At 34.9% G+C, this 12,681-nt stretch overlaps 1 non-coding gene across 1 annotated transcript; it reads right to left on the reverse strand.

Annotated features, from left to right (window-relative positions):
* Window positions 1-11,183: 11,183 nt before the first annotated feature.
* Window positions 11,184-11,290, reverse strand: LOC141662513 (small nucleolar RNA R71). The gene has a single exon (XR_012550625.1). It is a non-coding gene; the product is annotated as a small nucleolar RNA R71 (small nucleolar RNA).
* Window positions 11,291-12,681: the final 1,391 nt, after the last annotated feature.

Genomic DNA, 12,681 nt, shown 5'->3' on the forward strand with positions numbered 1-12,681 from the left:
ATTGAAACTAAAAGAAAAATAACTTTCACAGTGTTGGTCTAAAACGTCTTATAAATATCATTTATATAACCCACATTTCTTAAAGTTTCTCTACTATTAATAAATCCGTATTTATTGCTACTTACACGCACTTAACAGCTACAAATTATTTAACAAATAAATAACATAAATTTAGATTAAAATAAAAACCCAACATAACACACTTTAATATAGGTATCGTCTTTCCACATAAAACATCTACTAAATGTAAATATATATCCAATAATTTTGTTCAGACCTACTAATGTCATTGTTTCAAAAATGGGAGGTCCAGTAAATAATGTTAATGTTTTCAAAGTGGACCAACTGGAGTTGCTAGTGACAGGACGACTACATCTACTCTACACTTCTCTTCACTTGTATGTTTTAAGAATTTTCGAACCCAAATTTAGAAATGGGAGTTTAAATTATATATATAGATGACAACAGTTAGTTTAACTGGGTTCCGATGACATATACTAGCTACCAGCTAGCTTGTTATCCCTAGAGTTACACTACTAATTAGAGAACCTAATATATTTATAGAGAATTGCAAGCGACAGAATAAAAAATTGGCCCAAAATTATGTTACATGAGTGATGTGATAATTTGATGGGTCTTATTAATATAAATGTAGGGGTAATTTGTCTTTGTAGTGTGACATTTTGAAAACCAATTTTATATCACTAATATTTCTTATATTTATATAGCCATAGGGTATAATTATAAAACTCGTACATAATTACAACTAGCTAAAATCTTGTCTTTAGTTATACCGTAAATATCAAGGATATACCCGCAAGAGTTGGCTTATTTGGTTAAAAAGGAGATAAATATCCTTTTGGTCACCGCTTCGAATCTCACGGGAGGAGAATTTATGATTATGCCTCCTGATCAAGGATCTTGCATTCGACTCACTTACTGTGAAGGCCAATGTTGAGTAAATTTTTAAGAATAATTGACCTTAACTAAAAAAAACTTTAGTACAGAGATAGAGCCATAGACTGATTCCACAAGTTCTTCCTATAGTTTCTGATACCCTGCAGAATGTCATAGAGTGAGCCTCATGAGTGAAGAGGGAGCTGAGCTACAGCTAGCCAAGTAGTTCAAATTCTTTGTGTGAGATCCAAATCCCCTTTTAATTCCAAGAATGAGAAGTGAATGTACAATAATATCCTGACATGTATCTATACTGAATTGGAATCTTTTTATCAAGGATTACCCAAGGGCTTGAAGATATATAAGAGACAACAAATTTAGGTGTCGGTAACAATCACTGACAGGAGATATTATGTATATATGAAGCATGGACCATATATGAAAATTCATATGATGTATAGTGTTTGGTTGCTAGCTATACATAGAACTCAGATACATACATATCTGATATATATAGGCCTTTACGTATGTATGTTGTACAAGCTTTTTATAGGGGACCATGCAGTATAAGAACTGTTCTTTCTCTATTGGACTATTTGAATGTACATGCAGCAGCTTCAGCTTCCTGGATAAACACTCGAAAAAACTCAATCATATTATCTAGAATATCCTGTTTAATTAATTTATTTCCAGTAAATTTATCGTTTGCAAATACCGTCAAGCTGATTACGTGCATCTAGACTAACCTCCGTTAATCCCGGAGCATACACTACTATCTGTCAGAAGGGGTAGGGTATTTTGCCATATAGATCATTAACAAATTTTGTATTTGGAATAAACAAATTCACGTTCACATTATGTCTTGGACAATATTTGAAGAAAGATCAGATTGTCTTGTTACTCTTGTTCTAGTTTAGGTTGTTGCATTTTTAATTCTGGCAAAAATGGCACATACATAGCAAGAAAAACAATTATTTTTTTACTATCGTAAGAAAACTGTCCACCGGTGGGCTTTGAAAATCTGGGTGACAAGAATCTTAAATCCTGTAGATAAAAAGAAGGTTTTGAAATAGTTCATACTATACCTTTTCTCCAAGTATACTGTTCTAAGGGGTTTTTTCCCTTCTTGATTTGTTCTGTTTTTTTATTGAAAGAGTTTGTCTATGCCCATAGCATATGTTAAACACTAAAATTTAAAATTTTGGAGTGTTTTGATTGGTATAGTTATTGTGAATACATTATTATTAAAAAATATTGGTCAATCAAAATAAGCCAAAATTATAGAAGTTTGTGTTTATTGTGTGTCTATCCGCACAACACGACATTATTGAAATTACAGCATTGAAGATTATGTAAACAATGCATGCAATCTGAATTATTCATTTCTTCAAAAAAATAAAGAATGGGTAATCATAGGCCGTTCTTGCAAGTTGTATTATGCACAGTATCTTACAGTAATTAGGTCGACGACTGTGAACGGTTAAACCAAAACTTAGTGCTCCTGTACCTCTTGCAAACTCCTGCTCATGCGTATATCGTGTGTAATCCATTAGTAAAAAAAAGGTGCTACTAATACATACTATTAACGTTCTTTTGTTTTCCTGGGTAAAAAAGAATGTAACGAACCCCCAATATTTGGAGGATAATGATACCTTGCATAGTTATATTCTTCCTATTTTACTCAGCTAGTTGAAGAGATAGCCCATAAATAAGACCGACAAAAATACGAACAAAAAGCCCAGTATCATTAACGAACTAAATCGGGCCAAGATTTTACAAATCATTACACCTCCTTTAACGAACTTAATTAGCCCACTTCTTTTTTCTTTCCTTTCCTGGAAAAGAATTACCCCTTCTTTTAATGTGGGCTTTTGCCCTTTTTTGATTTTTATACTCCCTCCATTTTAAATTATATTTTTACTTTTGAAAAATCATATTAATTAAAAAAATGTAATAAGAAAAATTGTATTAGTTACATTAAATAAATAAAATATATGAAATATGGTTGATCTTAAAAATATAAACTAGATAGATGTGAAATATAGTTAATTTCGAAATTATAAATATGAAGTGAACAACTGATTTGAAATAAATTTCTTTAGATTTATAAAGTGAATATTTATTGTGATATGAATATTATGTCAAAAATTCGATGTTTTCATGCACACTAATATTACTCATTATTCAAGCTCTTTAAAGCGAATCGTTCATGATAAAACCACAATTTCAAAATTTCTGATTTAATTAATTAAAAATTGCATCACTTATAATATTGCAAGGAATTGCTTACATGAAGTGTCGTTCGATGTTGTCAACCTAAAATATACAATATATCAATGCAAAATGCATTTCCCTCTCCCGGATGTAAACAAAACACCATCTAGTTAGGAATATCAAATAAACATGAAATGAAAAAAATAGGAATGTAGGTTGAACATGGCCTTTTTAACGTATGTACTTCTATCAAGACCAGATTTCTGAACGAACGATCTTTGGTCGGACCTGTAAGGAAAAGAATGCGAAAATTTGTCGCCCGATTTGTTTCCCGTGTGAGAATCAGTAACCGATCTTTTATAAGTAAGATTGAACGTACAAGTGCTATGGTTGTACCAAAATTATACGTATCAGGGTATATCCTTGTGTGTTGTTTAGGGTGGATATGTATATATATCCAAACCTCGGTATTAACTCCCGTCAGTTACAAGATGAAATCAGACGAACGTTGAAAGTGAAGAGGGCTACGTTTTTCTGGGTTATAGTCCATGTCCAACGTTCGGTCCATGATTGCCTTATGGGCCTTCAGCTATTGGGCCTGATATATTAGGCTACTTGCATTAACATGTTCTTGTCTATCGGTTGGACCAGTATGCAGGCAAAAGAAAATGTCATGGCCCATTTTTAGGTAGAAACTCTAAGGCCACTCATCGTGAGAAGTTGTTCATCCACAGAGATCGATTACAAACGGAAGTTAGGGAAGGACCTGGAGACGGATCATCGCCTTATTGACAGGAAGAACTCCTGACTGAAAAAAATCTCAAAAGGAACTCCGCAAGCTTGGGAAGAAGCTGGGGCTGACCGAAGAGAGGTGTTTTTAGTTCGACTTTGACTATGTTTTCGATAAAGCGAATGGCCTTGGCTGGGACCACAAACTTTTCCTGGAAGAGGAGAAGACAGATTCGGTCAGACTCACAGCTGCAAAAAGGCCTCTGGTGGTTTCCTTGGACGAAGACGAAGAACTTTCTGATAATTGATTTTTTTATGCTCAATCTCCTACCTTCGGGCTTGTAAACTCTTGTCTTCGGGGCTTAACTATCACTGCCTACGGGCTTCAATTTTTTATTCTTTTTGAATCAACATTTTGCCTTCAGGATTAACTCTGGCTTCCTTCGGGGAAGTATTTTGGTTGCCTTCGGGCAAATTTTTAACAGGGCACTTCTGCTATTTTTGTATCGCGTTTTGTGTTTAAATTTACCTTAGCGATTTATATTTATATTGTATTTTTTGTTTTTCTTTACTTTAGCAATTTAGCGAGTATGCTACATCTTGGGCTTTCATTCTGCCTTAAACTTATTTTATATTGCATATTTGGATTTTACAATAATATCCGGGATATATCGTGTAATTATTTTTATCAATAAACAAATAATCCATGATTATTATATGAATTTTGGTGAATTATCTATTAAGTGGTATTTGTGTTTAGATGTTTAAATATGATATAATTTGAGTATTTAAATTTTCATATGTCCAAAATAAAGTATAGATAATTATGATATTTTTCTATTAATATTTGTGTTGTTAAATGATTTTATAAATAATTTTTGGATTTAATAAATTATTTTTTTGAGAATTTATAAACTATTTTGTATAATCGGGAACCAACCGACTTCACCCGTTTTTACGTTTTTACAACCCAAAACTCTTCCGAAAACTCCTTCCTAAATTGTAATATTTCGAGCATTTCCATGTTTTGATTTTTTCGATCCAGCGTACGGTTTTCCTCGTGCGGGTCTCGGCGTAATATTTTCGATACAAAATTCGTTTCGGTAAATCGATAAAACCCGTATTTTCGAGAAACAGGATCTTTTTATTAAACTATTATAATTATCATCTCGTAATACGTGTAACCAGAGCGCTGATACCAACACCGCAGTACAAAATGTACGGATTTGGATAATTATCTTAAAATCGTTATCGTTTTGGATCTGTTTTCTCAAATAAATGTAATACTTTATATCCGGTATGATCCAACGGGGTACCAATATTCCTTAAATATAAATAGCCTTTACCGTATTTTATTTTGTACATAAAATCATTTGTAGTCAGTTAATTATATTATTTTCAGAGAAAATACAGTATATTCATAGTGTTCATCATAATCAAACCTAGATTTGAAGGCGTTAGCGATAACCGGTTCTGGAGTTCAAGTAACCGAATCGAAGGTTTTGAAGAGTACTTTCAGAATCTGTGATCCATACACCTGCAGAATCAAAGGTTATTTTTCTATAATTTTATTAATTTCGAATTATTTATGAATTAAAATATGAATTTTTTTTCTTGATGTTGTTTGTGTGATTTGATGGCATAATCATGTAGATCTTTTCTTCCGTATCATTTTGGTATATCATATGTTGAATTTGGAGTTCAATAACATGCTCAAAGATGTGTTTGATTCTCGGAATTAGAAATTGGGGTTTATAACCGTTTGAATATTTGCAATTGATTTTTGGGGGTTTCTTCCCCAGGGGTTATTAGACTGAATTGTTTGCACCAATAGATAGATCGTGACAAGACAAGTTGATTGGTATATGCGTGATGCACAAACGGTAGCCGGAAGGCCTCCATCGGAGAAGAAGGTCGGACGGCGGCGGATTTTTCCGTCCGTTCTTCCGATTGATTCGTTATGTTTTTAATTGTTTTGATGCCATAGAAAGGTTCCTGCATGTCTATAGAACATCTCATGTAAGTTAATCACATTTCTGGGCACGATTGGAGCCGCCGGAAAAGCTCCATGGCGGCGGCCATGGAGTTCCGGCTAGCCGGGTTAAGAAGATGGGGGAAGGGTGATCAAATTACATTTTGATCCCCCTGGTTTGCACAGTCTTGCATATCGGACCCTGAAGTTTCCAAAAATCATAAAAAGTGGATTTCTGTTTTAATTATTTTCATAAATCATATTTTAATTAATTTATTTTCATAAAATTGTTTTAATTATTTTTATAAATTTCAAAAATTCATTATTAAATCTGAAAAATATTTTTTTTATTTAAAAATAAATCTTAATTATTTAATTATTTAATATTAGTTGATAATTAATTATTTAATTATTCAATTGATTTACATATTAATTGATTAATTAATTTAATTAGTCATTAATTGATTTTAATTGATTATTTAATTAGATTTAATTATTTATTTGGATTTAAAAATCTCGAAAAATAGTTTCGAGCTTTAAAATATTATTTTAAATTATTTTCAAAACTCGGTAATTATTAAAAAAATATTTTAAAGTCAGATTCGGGTGTTCGAACCCTATTATTTAATTATAAAATAAGTTAGATACACGTTTTAATTTTGAAAAATATTTAAAAATTCATATTAAATACAAGGAAAATCATTTTAACCCCAAACCTTCTTTGAAAAATTATTTCTATCGATTACCTTGCATGTTATGTGCTATCTGATTAATATGTTATATGGCTAGGTGTTTATTATTTGACTGTTTTAGTCATAACTTTCAATCCGTAAATCGGATTTTGGTAAAATGAAGGGTAGATGAAAGCTTATGACGTCTATGTGACGATTAGAATACTGTGAGATGAATATTCTTAGATACTTATGATGCTTAGCAGAGTAAGCGAGGTGTAGAAAAAGGAAGCAGGTGATCAGAAAATGGAATCGATGCATAAAAAATAAAGCAAGTGATTAGTGAATAGAAGCGAGGCATAGAAAAAGTAGACAAATGGTTGTTGAATAGGATCATTAGAAAAGTACAAGTGAAGTTGAAATCAGGAAAGTACTTTTGAACCTTTCTCGAGATATATTACAAATATTTCTAAACCCTCTCGTGATATATTGTGGGTATTCAAAATAGTTCTGCTTTATATTATAAGTACTTTGAATCATTCAGCCTTGAACCCTGTTCACATCATTTGATCTTTGAGCTGTAAGCCTTATTCTTTGTAAACCATTCATTGTTGATTTACCAGATACTAAACCACATAAATACGATACTACTCCACAAATACATATCCACCATACACCAAACACTAGCACAGAATTGCTTGAACGTACAGGATTTGTTACACTCTATCATACCTTATAACATTAAAGGACTAAACCCAGTGATACCCATGAATTGCATTACACTTTTATACAAATATTTTGTCATTGTTGATTATGATCTTGTTTTATTGAATTATATTGTTTATCATATTTAACTGTTTTAGAATTTGATAGTTTTCTTTATGTGGACCAGATTCATGGTCAGACCAGATTCGTGGTCAGACCAGATTCGTGGTCGAATTAGGCCAACGTGTGCCTTTGGATCCTGTTTATAGAACAGAGCCGTGTGCCTTGCTCGGGGTTAATGCGTGACTGATCAGCAACCTAACCTTGGTTTTAAAACTTAAAATGAATATTCAATTCTAATGATTGTTTAAACAAGAAACTTGATTCTTATGAATCATCCATTTAATCATTGTTTAACCTCAGTCATTGATATTATGACTTGCTGAGCTAGTTAGTTCACTCTTGTGAATCTATTTATGTATTCTACAGTTAAAAAGGAAATGATTGATAGCAAGGTTTCCCGGTCCAATGTGCGAGCTAGGATTCCAGGACGAGTTGGATCGAGCCAGCAGAAGCTTTATATTATAGTTGAGTTGAGCAAGCTTGTAAGAATAATTTCATTCGGTTGTAAGTTAAACTAGTTGGGATTGGTACGATGTAATAAAAGTTAAGGTTGTGGCTTATTTTCATACTTCAACCTGTTGCGATCCGTGGTTGTGTAAAGCAGGGTCATTCTAAATAATATTTCATATACAGGTTTATATATTATGTGTGTGTTGTGACCCCAAACTTCTGACCCGGGTTTGGAGGGCGCCACAGGTTGGTATCAGAGCTACGGGTTATAAGTCATTGAAACAAGCCTAGATTGTCGGGATTGGGTAGAGGGTTAGGATTAGGAATAAGAAATAAAAAGATAGGATGTTGTGAGGTTGAGTGCGACTGAATAGTAGGTTTTCGATACAGTTCATGCTGCGATTCGAGATTCTTATCGTGCAATGTGATTTCCAGATAACGGCAATGGCAAATCATATTTTCCCTGTATCATATGATCATTTGGAGCCTTCTGTTCGAGGACCGTCATCTTCACCCAGATTTAATCCACACCTTGTTCTTCCACCAGTATTAACTGTATTATCTCCTGTTTTAACAGCTGCACCCCTTCAAGCTATTTTACGTTATTCTACCACCTTCTGATGTGAGACCACTTATTCAAGAACCTCCATCTGCATAATCTTGTTTAAATGGACATCCAGCTGTGAGTGTATCTTTTCAGTTTACCCTATACCCTATTTTATACCATCAGTTTAAATCTTATTTTATGGAGCAATAGTACCTACGAGGATGGATCTGGAAGCTACAGTATACGGTAAGTTCATGAGATATTAGTGAAGGTAAGATGGAGTTTAGAAAGAAAATTCATGTGTTTCGGAGGATAGCTGCTACCGGGTTATATGGAGACATCAGTGACTATGCCATCCATGATTATCTTATGGAGGGGGGCTAGATGAGTTTCAAAAAAAGAGGAGAGTTTGAGAAACTAGGAGATACAGAATTTCTTGGATTAGATAATGGTGTTATGACAAATGTGATATGTATAGTAACAATGTAAAGTGATACCAGTAGACTTTGCTCTATAGAATGGACTTGTAGACTATTGGATAGACTTGTTGTATTTAGCGATAGCAAAAGAAAATGATGACAGGAATATTACCGGTATGGAAGCTTTGAAGTGAAGCTACAAATAAGATAATATACAACGACAACTGAAGTTTCCGTCGATTAAGGAAGATAAATAAACCCAATAAAGGAGGGAAGGTAGATTGAAGTGAATGGACCTTTATGTGATTGTTTCCTTAACCTGGTACCTTATTATGGGTAAGTGTTGAGTGGCATTTATGACACTTTATTATGCTCTAATAAGCTTTGAATTAATGCATTTGTACTCAAGTTGTTAAGTGTTTTAATGAGTTTTCTAGTGTTTTTGTATTTCAGGCATTATCTAGGTAATCAGGTGAATTGGCCTTATTTTGGTGCTAATTTGGTGTCAAGGTGGTGTTGGAATAAAAGCTCGTGAAAAGCCGGCTCGAAGCAGGAAGGAAAAAGATGAAATCTGAATATTTCCCAGAAGGACGGCGCGCCCACGCTGTGATAGCGCGCGCCCACGCCAGGATTCCAGAATGACAATGCATCCGCGCTGTGATAGCACGCGGCCGCGCCGGTGCGAAAGTTTTGAATCCTGATTCTAATGCAATTCTAATTGAGAGACTTCCAGATTGATTAGGGCTGCTATATATATTAATAAGAACATTTTCATGAGAGAAACGTACCAGAGCGCAAGGAGAGATGTAAGAAGTCCGTATTAGCACGATTCAATGAAGACGAAGAATATCTTATTTTTACTTGTGAATCTTTGTTTTAAGTTGTAACTTGGATGCTAGTTTTCTTACTTGTGAACCTTCACTCTTGTTTCGTACTTGGTTTTGTTATTTAAGTATAAAGACTACGTTTGTTATAACATACTTTCATCCGAACCCACGTTGATGATGAGTCTGATTATGGGCTAATCATTATCGTGGGATTCTAACGGATTTATTTATGGATTTCTTTAGTTAAATTGTTTCGATGCCTCAGTGTGTGATGATTGTATGATAACATAGTATTGGTTGTGCTTATTTGTCTTATAAGAGTCGCGAACCTTTAAGATAGCATGTTTATTCTTAATGAAGCGACAGTGAATTTAAGGATTTAGAACTTGCCATGCTAGCATAGGTTCATGTGTTATTGTTATGCATGATTCGTAGGTAATTTTACCCATTTTACTTGCCCTATATAATCAAGATAGATAACTTGTGCTTAAACCTTTATGTTGTCAAATTCTATAGACATATAGGGTCTCAATATAATTGGTGTCTATTCAACTTCTATCTCTTTTGTGGATGTCTGGTAATATGGTACTCGTGCAACGAAAGTTGGCGTTTATCAGTTTCGTGTTGTTTGATTAGTGTCATCACCATTGCATGCTAAGGTTAAGAACAATAAGGCTATTAAATGAAGTATTTAATGAAGTTAGAATCCCATGTTTGTCATATATATTAATTCAATCAATCTTATTCTCTTAGTTATAATTGTTAGCTTAATTTTTAGTTATAAACAACCCAAATTGTTATCGTCTTAGCATTGAATAATAACCATACATTGTTGCTTAAGTGCATGAATTAAATTAGTAACCAACGCCAGTCTCTGTGGGAATGAACTAGAAAAGATTTTATATTACTTGCGAACGCGTATACTTGAGTAAATTATTAGCGCGTGTTTAGAGACTAACAAGTTTTTGACGCCGCTGTCGGGGACTGCAGTGTTAATTTATAGTTTATGTGCTTTCCATCAGTGGTCGTTAAAGTTCATTGACTCAGACATTATTACTTATTTGTCTCCTTGTCTTATTTTAGGTACTCTAGCGAGGGTGTATGCGTACACGTTCGCGTACTCGTAAGAGAACACTGGATAAAGCCGAGGAAGAACTTGTGGTGGTTCGAAGGGATGTTTTTGAGGAAGAAAAGAAGGTAGAAGAATAAGAGAAAGTCGAGGAACCAGCTTTAGTAAAGATGGGTGATCAAGCAGAAAATCCTAAGGCTTTGATGGACTATTCTCAGCCTAAGATCAATGACATTCAGTCAAGCATCATCAAGCCAGCCATCAGGGCTAACACTTTTGAGATCAAGTCAAGCACGATTCAGATGATACAGAACTCAGTTCAGTTTGGGGGTTCTCCTACTGAAGACCCCAACATGCACATCAGGGATTTCATCAAGATCTGCGACACGTTCAAATTTAATGATGTGACTAAAGATGCTATCAAGCTGCGACTCTTCCCATTCTCTCTGAGGGACAAAGCTAAGTGTTGGTTACATTCTCTACCAGCAGGGTCTATCACCACTTGGGAAGATCTTGCTCAAAAGTTTCTCACTAAATTCTTCCCTATGGCGAAGACTGCTGCAATCAGGAATGCTCTTACTCAGTTTGCTCAGCAAACTGGAGAATCTATGTGTGAGGCTTGGGATCGATATAAGGATATGCTAAGGAAGTGCCCACACCATGGCATGCCTGATTGAATGATTATTAACTATTTCTACAATGGATTGGGTGCTACTTCTAGACTCATGCTTGATGCAGCATCAAGAGGAGACTTGTGGGATAAAAGCTATGATGAAGCTTATGAACTTTTTGAACTGATGGATACTAATGAGTACCAGAATCCTTCCCACAGACTGACTCAGGGAAAGGTAGCAGAAATTCTGGAGTTGGATGCAGCAACTGCTACAGCTGCCCAACTTAAGGCTTTGACGATGAAGGTGGACACTTTGGCTAATTATGGAGTTAATCAAATCGCTAGTGTATGTGAGCTTTATGCTGGTGCCCACGAGACTGATCAGTGCGCGTGAGCAACTTTCAGCGTTCGCAGCAACCTGTGCCAGCCACTTATCATCCCAACAACCGCAATCATCCTAATTTCAGTTGGAGCAAAACTCAGAATGCGGTTCAACAGCCTTATCAACAATATCCAGCTAAGCAGTATAAACCCCCCTGGTTTTCAACAACCATAATATGCACCAAGACAACAACTCCAGCTTCAACAAGCCAATGAAAAATATGAATTAGGGGAGTTGAAACTTATGTGCAAGAGTCAAACCGTTTCTATCAAGACCTTGGAAAATCAAATTGAGCAAATTGCCAATGCCTTGCTTAATCGTCAGCCTGGTACACTACCTAGTGACATTGAAGTGTCAGGAAAGAGGAAAGATAAGGAGCAGGTAAAGGCAATCACTTTAAGGTATGAAAATGTCACGAATCCCGAACAAACTTAAGTGTTGACTAAAGAAGTAGAGGCTGAGAAAGAAGTAGATCAGTAGGAAGTAAAAATGGAACCAAGGAAGACTACTGTTGAGCACACTCCTCCTGAGGGTAATACAGGGAAGAAACATATATATCCTCCACCGCCTTTCCCTAAGCGGCTGCAGGAGAAAAAGCCGGACTAGCAATTTGAGAAGTTTCTAGAGGTGTTTAAGAAACTTCATATCAACATACCATTCGCTGAGGCTCTTGAGCAGATGCCTAGTTATGCAAAGTTTATAAAAGGTATTCTCTCTCGGAAAGTAAAGCTAGATGATTTAGAGACAGTCGCTCTTACGAAGGAATGTAGTGCTGTGCTGCAACAGAAGTTGCCTCCGAAGCTTAAAGATCCAGGAAGCTACACTATTCCGTGTACTATTGGAAAAGTGTCTTTTGACAGATGCTTATATGACTTGGGAGGTAGCATTAATTTAATGCCATTATCAATCTTCAAGCAGTTGGACTTACCTGATCCAAAACCGACTTATATGACCTTGCAGTTAGCCGATCGTTCTATTACATATCTGTGAGGTATTGTGGAGAATGTCTTGGTCAAGGTTGATAAACTCATTTTCCATGCTGATTTTGTAATTCTTGATTTCG

This window comes from Apium graveolens, chromosome 5, assembly GCF_009905375.1.
Source record: "Apium graveolens cultivar Ventura chromosome 5, ASM990537v1, whole genome shotgun sequence".
In the NCBI taxonomy this organism is placed as follows: domain Eukaryota; kingdom Viridiplantae; phylum Streptophyta; class Magnoliopsida; order Apiales; family Apiaceae; genus Apium; species Apium graveolens.